At 35.1% G+C, this 14,865-nt stretch overlaps 1 protein-coding gene across 1 annotated transcript in view; it reads right to left on the bottom strand.

The window, feature by feature from the left end:
- Window positions 1-14,573, bottom strand: part of LOC106091788 (RING finger protein nhl-1) — a 281,737-nt gene extending 267,164 nt beyond the window's left edge. The window contains exon 1 of the mRNA XM_059369284.1: window positions 13,601-14,573. The gene's annotated coding sequence lies outside the window, so the exon portion shown is untranslated. The remainder of the gene's footprint in view (window positions 1-13,600) is intronic.
- Window positions 14,574-14,865: the final 292 nt, after the last annotated feature.

Here is a 14,865-nt window from a genome sequence, read left to right on the forward strand (position 1 = left end):
GGTTTATAACCCGATATAGCTCCCATATAACCCGATCTCCCGATTTGACTTCTGGAGCCCTTACAAGCCGCAATTTTCGTCCGATTTGGCTGAAAATTTGCACAGAGTGTTTTGTTGTGACTTCCAACAACTGAGCCAAGTGTGGTCTAAATCGGTCTATAACCTGATATAGCTGTCATATAAACCGATCTGCCGATTTAACTTCTTGAGCCCCTACAAGCCGCAATTTTTGTCCGATTTGGCTGAAATTTCGCATGTGGCGTTCCGCTATGACTTCCAACAACTGTGCCAAATATGGTCCAAATCAGTCTATAACCTGATATAGCTCCCATATGAACCGGTCTCTCGATCACCCTTTCTCGGTTCCTCGAAGCTTTAATTTTTGCTGTTTTGACAGAAGTTTGGTTGTTGAATAAAATTATGCCCTTCAGCTTAATTTATTTTGTATAAATTTTTAGCAGAATCCATGGTGGTGGGTTCCCAAGATTCGGCCCGGCCGAACTTACCTGTTTCCCATAATGTCGTCCCTCATTAAGGTTTGATGGACTGAGAAGCAAATTATTATTTGATATGAATAAATTGCTCTCGTTATCTCACAGCTATGAATAGAACAGATAGACTCTTTTTCTTTCTCTCCCTCTCGATCTATATTTTTACACTCTCAAAGACTTTTAAACAAAAAGTAAGGCATCAAAAAAGAAACAGAGAATTCAAATGTGGGAGAAAAAGAGAACTTTCATTACAACAAAGAATTGCCTATAAACGCATGTAAATTTATAAAAAAAAAAAACGTCAGAAAACTCTTTTAAACACCCATGTCAATAAAGAGTGCAAGTGAAATGAGCGTCACTTTATTGAGGATTTTTGTGGGGAGAGGAGAGCCACCTGATTATTGACAAGGCAACCAATGTGAATTTCAGGGATAATCAACGAAAACCCTTTTCTCGCGATATTAGTCATCATGGGGTGAGCAGGGCAAAGCAAAGTGGAAGGTGATGTAAAAAGCGCCAAAATGTTGGGATGGGGTGAAAAAACCAACAGATGATAGAGCATAGCAAATGTATTTGAAAAAAAAAAAAACACAAGACATTGTGGATAATGTCTCATCCAATGATGAGCGTACACACACATCTAAACCTACTGAGACACACACTAGAGGAGAAGACTATGAGCGCAGAGATGAAAAGAAGAAATAGAGAAAATAGAGGAAAATCAACATAAAATTTGTTACTGAAAATATAAAATTCCTCTAAAAATAGAAGTGCCAAGCAATGCTGCCGCTTTTATTTTGAAAATGATTCTGCTGGTGTTGTATGGTGGTGATGATGCATACACACTTGTAGGTGAAAGTGGCAACACATTCAGCATACCTGTTGGAAAATAGGGAAACACAAAGACTTATATGCGTCTTTGAATTTCAAGGAATTTAAGTTTATGTAGGTTCTGATTTGTCGCAATTTAAATGTAATTTTCTCTAAGGGCAAAATTTGCAGGAAAATTTAACAAAAATCAAAGTTTTCTCTAAAAATAAAATTTGTAAGAAATTTTCTCAAAATATTCGAGGATATTATCTCAAAAGACAAAATTTGTATGAAGTTTTCTGTTAAAGCAAAATTAGTATGAAATTTTCCCTAAAAACGAATCTTTTTTCAAAGACAAAATAAAATAGGGTACTACATTTTTTGATATCTGAAGGGGGAGCGGACCCTCCCCTTTACCCTAATTTTCAGAAACGTTAGATCTCGGAGATGGGTGGTGCGATTTAAGCGAAATTTTGTGTGCTCTCTTATAGTAAACTACAAAAATTGGGTTTCCAAATTTCGGATGGGGTACCTAGGGGGAGCGCCCCACCCCAAAACCTACCAAATCTATATTTAGACAACATAGGACTCAAACGAAAGGTATTTAAGATTAGGAAACGTATCTGATATCCAATTTTCGGACCAAGTGTTTGGGGTACCACCCCAACCCCAAGTGTTTGGGGTACCACCCCAACCCCCAAAACACCTCTAAATCGGACATATTTACCGACCATAGCAATATGGGACTCAAATGAAAGGTATTTGCGAGTAAAATACGAATCTGATATCCAAATTTGGGACAAAGTTTCTGGGGGTCCACCCCTTCCCCAAAACATCCCCCAAACAGACTTAATTACTGATCATGGCAATATGCGGCTTAAATAAAAGTTATATGAGTGTAGAATACGAATCTGATATCCAAATATGAGACCAAGTGTTTGGGGGCCGCCCATCCCCGAGAACATCCCCCAAAGAAGACAAATTTAGCACCATAGCAATATGGGACTCAAATGAAAGGTATTTGCGAGTAGAATACGAATCTAATATACAAATGTGGGACCACGTTTCTAAATAAAAGGTATTTGAGTGTAGAATACGAGTCTGATATCCAAATATGAGACTAAGTGTTTGGGGGCCGCCTCTCCCCAAAAACATCCCGCAAAGGGGACAAATTTACGACCATAGCAATATAGGGCTCAAATGAAAGGTCTTTGGGAGTACAACACGAATCAGATATCGGACATATTTACCGACCATGGCAATATGGGACTCAAATGAAAGGTATTTGCGAATAAAATACGAATCTGATATCCCTATCCCCAAAACACCCCTAAATTGGGCATATTTACCGACCATGTCAATGTGGGTCTTAAATGAAAGGTATTTGGGGGATAGAGCAAGAATTGATACCCACTTTCGGGACCAATTTTCTGGGGGTCTACCCCTTTTCTCAAAATAACCCACAGATTGCAACCCACAAAATGGTATTTGAGAGAAGAGCACGATGTTGATATTTTTCAGGGCCAAGTGTTTGGGGGACCACCTCACCACCGAAAACACCCCTAAATCAGACATCATGAGAATATCGGGCTGAAATAAAGTATTTTAAGAATGGAGTACACTTTACATCCAAACTTAAATTTGTGGACCAATGAAGATCATATGGGATTCAGATAGAGGCAATGCATACATTTTCTCCAAAGACAAAATCTTCACAAAATTTTCTCTAGACAAAATTATCATAAAAAATTTCAATAAAACTTTCTCTGAGAACAAAATCTCCATGAAATTTTCTCTAAATACAAAATTTCCATGAAATTTTTTTTAAAGACAAAATTTTCATGAAATCTTCTCTAAAGACAAAATTTTCATGAAATTTTCTCTAAAGGCGAAATTTCCATGAAATTTTCTCTAAAGGCGAAATTTCCATGAAATTTTCTCTAAAGGCGAAATTTCCGTGAAACTTTCTCTAAAGACAAAATTTCCACGAAATTTTCTCTTAAGGCGAAATTTCTATGAAATTTTCCCTGAAGGCGAAATTTCCATGAAATTTTCTCTAAGGGCGAAATTTCCATGAAATTTTCTCTAAAGGCGAAATTTCCATGAAATTTTCTCTAAAAGCGAAATTTCCATGAAACTTTCTTCAAAGACAAAATTTCCATGAAATTTTCTCTAAAGACAAAATTTCCATGAAATTTTCTCTAAAGACAAAATTTCCATGAAATTTTCTCTAAAGACAAAATTTCCATGAAATTTTCTCTAAAGACGAAATTTTCATGAAATTTTCTCTATAGACAAAGTTTGAAGACAGTTTGCAGTATTTTCTATTTGTTACAATACTTTCGGACATTTCAATTTAGCCTTTGTCCTTATTTGGTTTCTTTGTGTTCATAAAATTCAAATTTTACCTCCAAGTGTTAGCACCAGACAATGATAATAGATTTTTGGATTATATCCAAATATGATTATTATATTTTGAATATGATTGATTCTTCGCTCATAAGATCACATATGACTATTTCAGCCAGTGCACCGCTTGTTCCAACGAATTTGGTTCATAATAAATCAGAAGTCTATTCTTTGGATGTTTCTTTTTTTTTTTGTTAACGCGTCATCTCTGACAGCTGCAGGCACGACGTTGAGTGTTCACTGAACATTCTTGGCATTACGTTCATATGTACATTTAGCCAATTATCCACATGGTCTATGTCAATAAAATTTATCCATTCCATTAATTTCAGTAAATATTAAGTTTCGACACTTTAACATGGTCACCGTGTGAGAGAAAATGTAAAATTCGGCATAATGTCAGGTGCAAGATGCATTGGCTACATTTCGATTTAAAAAAGCCTAAGTATATAATGTAAAGACAAAGAAACGCCAAGAATGATTTCATTAGAAATTTTGTCTTTAGAGAAAATTTCAAGGAAATTTCATGGAAATTTTGTCTTTAGAGAAAATTTCATGGAAATTTTGTCTTTACAGAAAATTTCATGGAAATTTTGTCTTTACAGAAAATTTCATGGAAATTTTGTCTTTACAGAAAATTTCATGGAAATTTCGCCTTTAGAGAAAATTTCATGGAAAATTCGCATTTAGAGAAAATTTCATGAAAATTTCGCATTTAGAGAAAATTTCACGGGAATTTCGCCGTTAGAGAAAATTTCATGGAAATTTTGTCTTTAGAGAAAATTTCATGGAAATTTTGTCTTTAGAGAAAAATTCATGGAAATTTCGCCTTTAGAGAAAAATTCATGGAAATTTCGCCTTTAGAGAAAATTTCATGGAAATTTTGTCTTTAGAGAAAATTTCGCCTTTAGAGAAAATTTCATGGAAATTTCGCCTTTAGAGAAAATTTCATGGAAATTTTGTCTTTAGAGAAAATTTCGCCTTTAGAGAAAATTTCATGGAAATTTCGCCTTTAGAGAAAAATTTCATGAAAATTTTGTTTTTAGAGAAAATTTGATGCAAATTTGGCCTTTAGAGAAAATTCCGTGGAAGTTTTGTCTTTAGAGAAAATTTCATGGAAATTTTGTCTTTAGAGAAATTTTCATGGAAATTTCGCTTTTAGAGAAAATTTCATGGAAATTTTGTCTTTAGAGAATATTTCATGGAAATTTTGTCTTTAGAGAAAATTTCATGGAAATTTTGTCTTTAGAGAAAATTTTATGGAAATTTTGTCTTTAGAGAAAATTTCATGAAAATTTTGTCTTTAGAGAAAATTTCATGGAAATTTTGTCTTTAGAGAAAATTTCATGGAAATTTTGTCTTTAGAGAAAATTTCATGGAAATTTTGTGTTTAGAGAAAATTTCATGGAAATTTCGTCTTTAGAGAAAATTTCATGGAAATTTTGTCTTTAGAGAAAATTTCATGGAAAATTTGTCTTTAGAGAAAATTTTATGGAAATTTTGTCTTTAGAGAAAATTTCATGGACATTTTGTCTTTAGAGAAAATATTATGGAAATTTTGTCTTTAGAGAAAATTTCATGGAAATTTTGTCTTTAGAGAAAATTTGATGGAAATTTTGTCTTTAGAGAAAATTTCATGGAAATTTTGTCTTTAGAGAAAATTTCATGGAAATTTTGTCTTTAGAGAAAATTTCATAAAAACTTTGTCTTTAGAGAAAATTTCATGGAAATTTCGCCTTTAGAGAAAAGTTCATGGAAATTTTGTCTTTAGAGAAGATTTCATTAAAAATTTTGTCTTAAGAGAAATTTCATGGAAATTTTGTCTTTAGAGGAAATTTCATGGAAATTTTGTCTTTAGAGAAAATTTCATGGAAATTTTGTCTTTAGAGAAAATTTCATGGAAATTTTGTCTTTAGAAAAATTTCATGGAAATTTTGTCTTTAGAGAAAATTTTATGGAAATTTCATGGAAATTTTGTCTTTAGAGAAAATTTCGTCTTTAGAGAAAATTTCATGGAAATTTCGCCTTTAGAGAAAAATTTCATGAAAATTTTGTTTTAAGAGAAAATTTGATGCAAATTTGGCCTTTAGAGAAAATTTCGTCGAAGTTTTGTCTTTAGAGAAAATTTCATGAAAATTTTGTCTCTAGAGAAAATTTCATGGAAATTTCGCCTTTAGAGAAAATTTCATGGAAATTTTTTCTTTAGAGAAAATTTCATGGAAATTTCGCCTTGAGAGAAAATTTCGTGGAAATTTTGTCTTTAGAGAAAATTTCATGGAAATTTTGTCTTTAGAGATAATATAATGGAAAATAAGTCTTTAGATAAAATTTCATGGAAATTTCGCCTTTAGAGAAAATTTCATGGAAATTTTGTCTTTAGAGAAAATTTCATGGAAATTTTGTCTTTAGGGAAAATTTCATGGAAATTTTGTCTTTAGGGAAAATTTCATGGAATTTTTGTCTTTAGAGAAAATTTCATGGAATTTTTGTCTTCAGAGAAAATTTCATGGAAATTTTGTCTTTCGAGAAAATTTCATGGAAATATTGTCTTTAGAGAAAATTTTATGGAAATTTTGTCTTTACAGAAAATTTTATGGAAATTTTGTCTAAAGAGAAAATTTCATGGAAATTTCGCCTTTAGAGAAAATTTAGAGCATATTTTCAAAATTTCTTTAACATGTTGTCTTTAGAGATTTGGGTTTTATTGACCATCACTAAAATTCCAAAACTGTTGTCCTTCATATTTTATGATACTAAAATTATTACCCTCATAAACTTGATTTATTGCCGCTGCATGTATCATTTTCAACAAAATTTAGCTAAAACAACAACTGTCTAAATTCCATATAAACTAAAATTTATTTGCTCAATTTTTTGTTTATTAATTTTAAAATGTTTCAACTTTACGCGAAACTTAAAAGCTCTCACAATCATAACGCCTTGTTTATTTTATTCATTTTCTAACTCATGGCCTGCCTCTAAAATCAGATTTATTCTTCCCATTGGTATTATTAACATTCGAATTTTTTTTTTTTTGGCGCATTCTCCTTCCACCATTCTCTATTCCTGTTGTTATGTTCCGGCATAATTGTGCTAATTATGTCTACTTAATGTTTAGAAATTTGTTTTCTTGCCAAAATGAGTATGAGGATAAACAGTTTTCAGATTTTAATGATTCGCCAATGATGGATTTGTTTCGCTTAATGACACTTCAGTCGGTGTTCGACACAACACAAACTGATTGGCTATTGAGATGACATACAGCGGTCAAAAAAAGTATTCATCATTCAATGTTTTTTTTTTTAATAAGTCTACAAAAGACAATTGGAATAAAAACATATTAAACTAATGATGCAGTAGTGCTTGTGTGATATATATGTACACAATTTCATTGTTTTTAAAGAAAAAAATAGTATTTATTGGAACAAAAAGGGCCATTTTACAGCTGAACACAAAAAATTAAACAAAAAAAGTATTCATCATTGCAAAAAAACAAAAAAATAAATAACATAATTTAAAAAAATTAATACTTTGTTATTCGACCACCGCGTCTTATAACTTCTTTTAAACGGTTTGACATCGATTGGACTAATTTAGCGGTTATATTTTGGTCTATATTAGTCCATTCCTCCATTATCACCTGTTGCATTTGACTCTTGCTCGAAAAATTGCGCGTTCTCAATTTGCGTTCGAGATGTTCCCAAAGATGTTCAATTGGGTTCAAGTCGGGACTTTGAGGAGGAGTTTTAATGACTTTGGGGCAGTTATACAGCATCCACATCTTGGTATTTAAAGCAGAATGTTTGGGGTCATTATCTTGATAATATTGAAAGTTATTACCAAGCCCAAGTTTTACAGCACTATCTTTTAAATTCCTCTTTAAAATGTCAATGTAATACTTATGATCCATTACTCCATTAATAATTTCAAGATTTCCCGCTCCTGAAGCCGCCATACACCCCCAAACCATTAAACCACCTCCACCATGTTTTACAGTAGCAACTGTGTTTCGTTCTTCAAGCTCTGTATTTGGTTTTCTGTACACTATGACCTTTCCATCGCACCCAAAAAGATTAAACTTGCTCTCGTCTGCAAAAATGACTGTTTTCCAAAATGATTCGGGCTGTTTTACATACATTTTTGCGAAGTTTAGCCTTTTCACTCGGTTTATTTTATTTATAAAGGGCTTCTTACGTGCATTTCTTCCTCTGTAACTATGCCTTTTGAGTGTATTTCGAATTGTTTGTGTAGTAACTTCCTTCCCTAAATATTCCATAGTGTTTTTACGAAGAATGGTCGCATTTGTCTTCGGAGTTTTCTGAACTTGCCGCACTAGCCAACGCACATCTCCAACTGAAAGTGCTTTTGGTCGACCAGATCTTGGTTTATTGTCAACAGTTTTCGTTTCTGTCCACTTTCTGATGATGGATTGTATAGTAGATCGTGGTCTATTTAATATTTCACTGATAGTTTTTTGAGTTAAACCATTCCTGTGGTGTTTTATTATCAAAACTTTTACCTCATCAGAAACCTCGTTTTGCTTACGACCCATTTTGACAAAAACTATATTTTCAATGAAATTAAATATTTGCTGTCAAGGGCAAAGCCTCCTTTACTAAATAAAACAGAAAAGGGGGATTCCCAAATAATATTTGAATTTGACTTTGATGATAGCACATCAATGATGAATACTTTTTTTGTTCTGTTTTTGGTGTTATTATATAAAATTGCATTTTTTGCGCTAATTAAATTTATTTTTTGAATTTATTTTAAAACATATTACGAAAAATAAACTATTGCATAAAACTGCATTATTTGTTTACTTTAAATTTTCTTCAATTACCCAAAATAAGTGAATTTATTATCAATTTTGCTAATGATGAATACTTTTTTTGACCGCTGTAAGTAAGGCAAATACGTAGCATGGCTTTGGACAGCTCAATAGAGATGTTTAGGCAATGTTCAGTTTATATCGCTTAATGGAGGAAGAGGACAATGTGCAGTGAAGTTTAAAACAGGGGGAAAAATTTATGCAAACAACATTTACGGAGATATGTTTTCGTATTAAATTTGCGTCACATTTTCGCTTACGACAAAATTTTTAAGAAATTTTTATAAAATATTCTGAAGAAACAAAAAACCAATGACAAAATTTAGTTAAAATTTCTCTAAAGAAAAAAAAAGTTCACACATTTTGCTCTAACTAAAAAAAAATTTCAAAAACTTGAAAATCGTTTAAATTTTCTCTAAAGATCAGAATTTCATGAAATTTTCTTAAGACAAAATATCCGTGAAATTTCCTCTAAAACCTCACTTCCATAAAATTGTCTCCTAACAATAGTTCCTATCCCAGTTGGGATAGTAAACGGGCCAAATCGGTTCATGGTTTGATATAGCTGACATATAAACCGATCTAGGATCTTGGCTTCTTGAGCCTCTAGACGTCGCTATTCGATTTGGCTGAAATTTTGTCTGAGGTGTTTTGAGGCTTCCAACAAATGTTCTAAGTGTTCAAATAGTTTCATCTCCTTACTTAGCTGCCACATAAACCCATCTCGGATCTTGGCTTCTTGAGCTTCTAGCGAAATGGCTGAAATTTTGTCTGAGATGTTTTGTTGTGACTTCTAACATTTGCTTCACTTGCTTCCACAATTGAATATCAGATATCGTATTCTCCCAAATATATTTATTTGAGCCACATATTGCGATGGTCAGTAAAAAATTTCTGTTTGTGGGGTATTTTGGGAAAGGGGTAAACCCTCAGAAAATTGGTCCCGAAAATGGGTATCAATTCTTGCTCTCTTGGACGCCCCTAGACAGTTGGTCCTTAATGTTGATATCAGATACGTGGTCTACTCCCAAATACCTTTAATTTGAGTCCCATATTTCCATAGTCGGCAAACATGACCGGCTTGGGGGGTGTTTTGGGGGATGGGCGGCCACCCTGTGAGTTGGCCTTGAAAATATACATCGAATTCGTGTTCCACTCTAAAAACCCTCTTATTTGAGCCTCATATTGCAAAAGTCAGCAAATACTTACTATTTGTGGGGGTGGGGTGGCCCCATAGACATTTTTCCCAAATATTGATATCAGATTCGTGCTTTACTCCCAAAGACCTTTCATTTGAGCCCCATATGGCTATGGTCGTAAATTTGTCCCCTTTGGGGGACAGATTCTAATTCTACAAATACCTTTTAATTAAGCCCCATATTCCCATGGTCAGTAAATAAGTCCTGTTTGGGGGGTGTTTTGGGGAAGGGGTCCACCCCCCAAGAAACGTGGTCCCACATTTGAATTCTACTCGCAAATACTTTTCATTTGTGTCCCATATTGCCATGATCGGTATATGTCCGATTTAGGGGTGTTTTGGGGGGTTGGGTGGTGTTGTGGGGGTGGGGTGGCCCCATAGATATTTTGGTCCCAAACTTGAATTCTACAAATACCTTTCATTTGAGTCCCATATTGTCATGATCGGTATATGTCCAATTTAGGGGTGTTTTGGGGGGTTGGGTGGTGTTGTGGGGATGGGATAGCCCCATAGACAATGTTCCCGTATATTGATATCAGATTTGTGTTTTACTCCCAAATACCTTTCATTTGAGACCCATGTGGCTATGGTCGTAAATGTGTCGCCTTTGGGGGAGGTTTTTGGGGAGAGGCGGCCCCCCAAACACTTGGTCTAATATTTGGATATCAGATTCGAATTCTACACTGAAAACCCTTTAATTTGAGCCCCATATTCCCATGGTCAGTAAATAAGTCCTGTTTGGGGGGTGTTTCGGGGAAGGGGTGGACCCCCAGAAACGTGGTCCCACATTTAGATATCAGATTCGTATTATACTCGCAAATACCTTTCATTTGAGTCCCATATTGCCATGGTCGGCAAATATGTCCGATTTGGGGGTGTTTTGGGAGTTGGGGTGGTCCCCCTAGCACTTGATTCGACAAATGGATATCAGATACGTTTTCGTATCCTAAATACCTTTTATTTGAGAGCCACATTGTCGTGATTGGTCTAAATATATATTTGGTAGGTTTTAGGGTGGAGCGGCCCCCCTAGGTACCCCATCCGAAATTTGGATACCAAATTTTTTTTTTAGGGTACTATATGAGAGCACACAAAATTTCGCTTAAATTGCACCACCCATCTCCAAGATCTGGAGTTTCTGAAAATTACGGTAAAGGGGAGGGTCCGCCCCCCCGTCAGATATAAAAAAATTTAGTACCCTATTTTCACCACGGGATCATTATGCGCCATCTGTGAAAATTTCAAGAAAATCGGTTCAGCCGTTTCTGAGTCTATAAGGAACACACAAACATACAAACAAACAAACAAATCCACAAACAAACACAAATTGATTTTTATACCCTCCACCATAAGATGGGGGGTATACTAATTTCGTCATTCTGTTAGTAACTACTCGAAATATTCGTCTGAGACCCCATAAAGTATATATATTCTTGATCGTCGGTCTAGCCATGTCCGTCCGTCCGTCCGTCTGTCTGTCAAAAGCACGCTAACTTCCGAAGGAGTAAAGCTAGCCGCTTGATATTTTGCATAAATACTTCTTATTAGTGTAGGTCGGTTGGTATTGTAAATGGGCCATATCGGTCCATGTTTTGAAATAGCTGCCATATAAACCGATCATGGGTCTTGACTTCTTGAGCCTCTAGAGGTCGCAATTCTTATCCGATTGGATTGAAATTTTGCACGACGTGTTTTGGTATGATATCCAACAACTTTGCCAAGTATGGTTCAAATCGGTCGATAACCTGATATAGCTGCCATATAAACCGATCTTGGGTCTTGACTTCTTGAGCCTCTAGAGTGCGCAATTCTTATCCGATTGGAATGAAATATTGCACGACGTGTTTTGTTATGATATCCAACAACTGTGCCAAGTATAGTTCAAATCGGTCCATAACTTGATATAGCTGCCATATAAACCGATCTTGGGTCTTGACTTCTTTAGCCTCTAGAGTGCGCAATTCTTATCCGATTGGATTGAAATTTTGCACGACGTGTTTTGTTATGATATCCAACAACTTTGCCAAGTATGGTTCAAATCGGTTCATAACCTGATATAGCTGCCATATAAACCGATCTGGGATCTTGCCTTCTTGAGCCTCTAGAGGTCGCAATTATTATCCGATTTGCCTGAAATCATGTACTACGGATCCTCTCATGACCGTTAACATACGTGTTTATTATGATCTGAATCGGTCTATAGCCCGATATAGCTCCCATAAAAAATCGATCTCTCTATTTTACTTCTTGAGCCCCCAAAGGGCTCAATTCTTATTCGAATTGGCTGACATTTTACTCAGGTCTCCAACATGTAATAATAATTTAATAATAGCAGAGCAAATCTTTTATTATATCCTTTTTGCCTAAGAAGAGATGCCGGGAGAAGAACTCGGCAAATGCGATCCATGGTGGAGGGTATGTAAGATTCGGCCCGGCCGAACTTAGCACGCTTTTACTTGTTATATATAAGATACCCTACACCACCACTGTGGTACAGGGTATTATAAGTTTGTGTGTTTGTTTGCAACGCTAAAAAGGAGACGAGCTAGACCCATTGATAAATATACCGATCGGCTTAGAATCAATTCCTGATTCAATTTAGCTATGTCCGTCGGTCCGCCTGTCTGTATTCTTGTAATCAAGGTACAGGTAGCATTTGTTGTCTGACTGTTTCAAAATTTTGCACAAGTCACTTTTTTGGTCAAAGGACGAACGATATTGATATTTTGAACACAATCGGTTCAGATTTAGATATAGCTCCCATATATATCTTTCATCCAATATGGCCTATTATGGCTATAGAAGCTACAATTTTGGTCCGATCTTTACAAGATTTTGCGCGAGGTGTTTCATTTAACGTCGCAATACAAGGTGCTCCACCATGGTGGGTATCCAAAGTTCGGCGCGGCGGAACTTAATGCCTTTTTACTTGTTCTACTTTAATCTTTATCTGATACCCTAAGATTTTGCATATCTTACTTAGGTGAGTTTCGATTGAAAAAACTTATTTTCGTATCTACCAGCAAATTTCTTTGGGCCCATGTGAGTGTGCTTAACAAGTGTTTTCAATTGTGAAATATCTATGTATAGAAATAGATGTTTACAAAAAAAAAACTTTACTAAAACTTCATTTAAATTGCTGCTATCGCTTCTTTTCTTCATCTCTTCCTCTCAAGAGAGTTTATAACGAGAGCCTACAAGTGGGCGTGCGAGAGCAAATCAAAAAAAAAAAATGAGAGGGATCAATTGCCCAGCATTTTCCCCGCATAAATAACAAAAAGTGCTAACTATGCCTGAATGAGAACGCACACACAATCGAATTGTTTTCTAAAAATTCTCAACCAAATTCTATACAAAATGAAAAATATTTATAAATACCATCACAAAAAATAGCAAAAGATGAAAGAATTTCAAGATTTTCTAAATTTTGCTTTATTTTTGTGGGTTTTGTGTTGTGTTTGGATGGATGAGGGCACTCATAAAACTGCATTTTCAAATTCAATAAATTTCATAATTTTTTATTTTATTTTGGTTTCTACCCCCATGGCTGAGAGTGTGAAAGTGAATGAGTGGAGAGTATATGATTTTGTGTGTGCATGTGTGTGTGTGTGTGTGTGTGCGTTGGTTTTAAAGATCTATGCGAGCAAGAGTGAGTGTTAAGACCAAGGCAAAATTTATTTTTAATTAAAAAAACAAAAAAAAACAATTTTTACATAATCACTTCATAAATAGCTTCAATTTTGTTCACAGCAGCCTGCTTTTCTTGCATTGAAAACTTTCTCAAACAAACTTTTACTACTTCTGGGCCTTTCGAGATGCCTTATAAGGTCCCCCACTGTTCCCCACTGCTGGCAAACTTACTTTAATTTACAGCTCTGATGAAAATCCTGGGAATCCTTGAATTTAAATTGCAATTGTCTGTTGTTCATGAAACGCATTAGAAATGCGTTTCACTGCTGCCGTAGCGGAAAATTCCAATTGCCTATGCCCAACAATTGGAATCCGCGCGCGTAAAACGTAAAAAAACGACACGCCACGTCACACGTTAAGGTTTAAATACCAGAATTATAATTAGGCCCGGAAAATTAACACACACCGCTGAATATATTCACCGAGAAAAAATGTGCTTTTCGCACGGGGCTTTTTCTTATTTTTGTTTCTTCGTTGTTCACTTCTCACTGAATTTGATTTTTTCACTTAGATTTTATTTGTTTCGTTTGGTTGTTTCTTTGCTATGCTTCCTTTGGACGAATATCGTGCGTCGTCGATCGAACACCTTGTCTACCGTGCACACATTCACCAACTGATTGCAGTGATAACACACGTCACGTAACTCAAATTTGTTTGCGCTCTCGATTAATTTCAGTTTGACGTTAATTTCACGTTAATGTCCAACGCCAGCGCCGTTGTCGATGTCCCCTTAGTCGTTGTCCCGTTCTCTGTCAGTTAGGGACTAGACTGGCTCAGCACCGACCCAAACGTCAAGCAAAACAAATTTTTGGCAATTTTTTTTTATTAATGAGTTACTCAAAACTAAAAAAAAAAATGCGTTTTGTTATCAGAAATTTCCTTTTTGCCTTTCGATTTCTTTGAATGCATGCAGAACTGCAATGATGCGATGCGCTTGTTTCTCTTTTCACTCTCTCCACACAAAGGCCTGTAATTTCTAATGGCCTTAGAGAGGGTGTTTGAGAGAGAGATGGAGAGAGAGAGAGTTTAAGTAGATTTCACTTCTAACTAAAGTCTAATTTTGTTGTTGTTGCTACTAAAAAAGTATGGGGTTTTTTATTTTTGGTATGTTTTAAGTTTTTTGTTGCTGTTTTTTCTGGCTTTTTCTTGTTTTTTTTTTTTTGTTAATTTCTATTTTCGACGTCCACTCGCGAGCGTCTTTCGAAGATAAATGAATGCCTTGCCCAACCTGTCGTGTAGACGCTTACAAAATTTGACGGTGAAAGAAAGCTAAAAAGAAATTTGTTGTTGCTGACATTGTTTGTTGTTGTTGTCGTTGTTGTTGTTTGTGCTGATACGGCCGCTGAGGTGCGCCGTGTGATCTTTAAGTTTATTTATCAAGAAGAAGAAGAAGAGAAAAACCTCATCACTCTTAGTATGCTCCTCACACGCCATTG

Source organism: Stomoxys calcitrans, chromosome 5 (genome assembly GCF_963082655.1).
Source record: "Stomoxys calcitrans chromosome 5, idStoCalc2.1, whole genome shotgun sequence".
Classification (NCBI taxonomy): Eukaryota; Metazoa; Arthropoda; class Insecta; order Diptera; family Muscidae; genus Stomoxys; species Stomoxys calcitrans.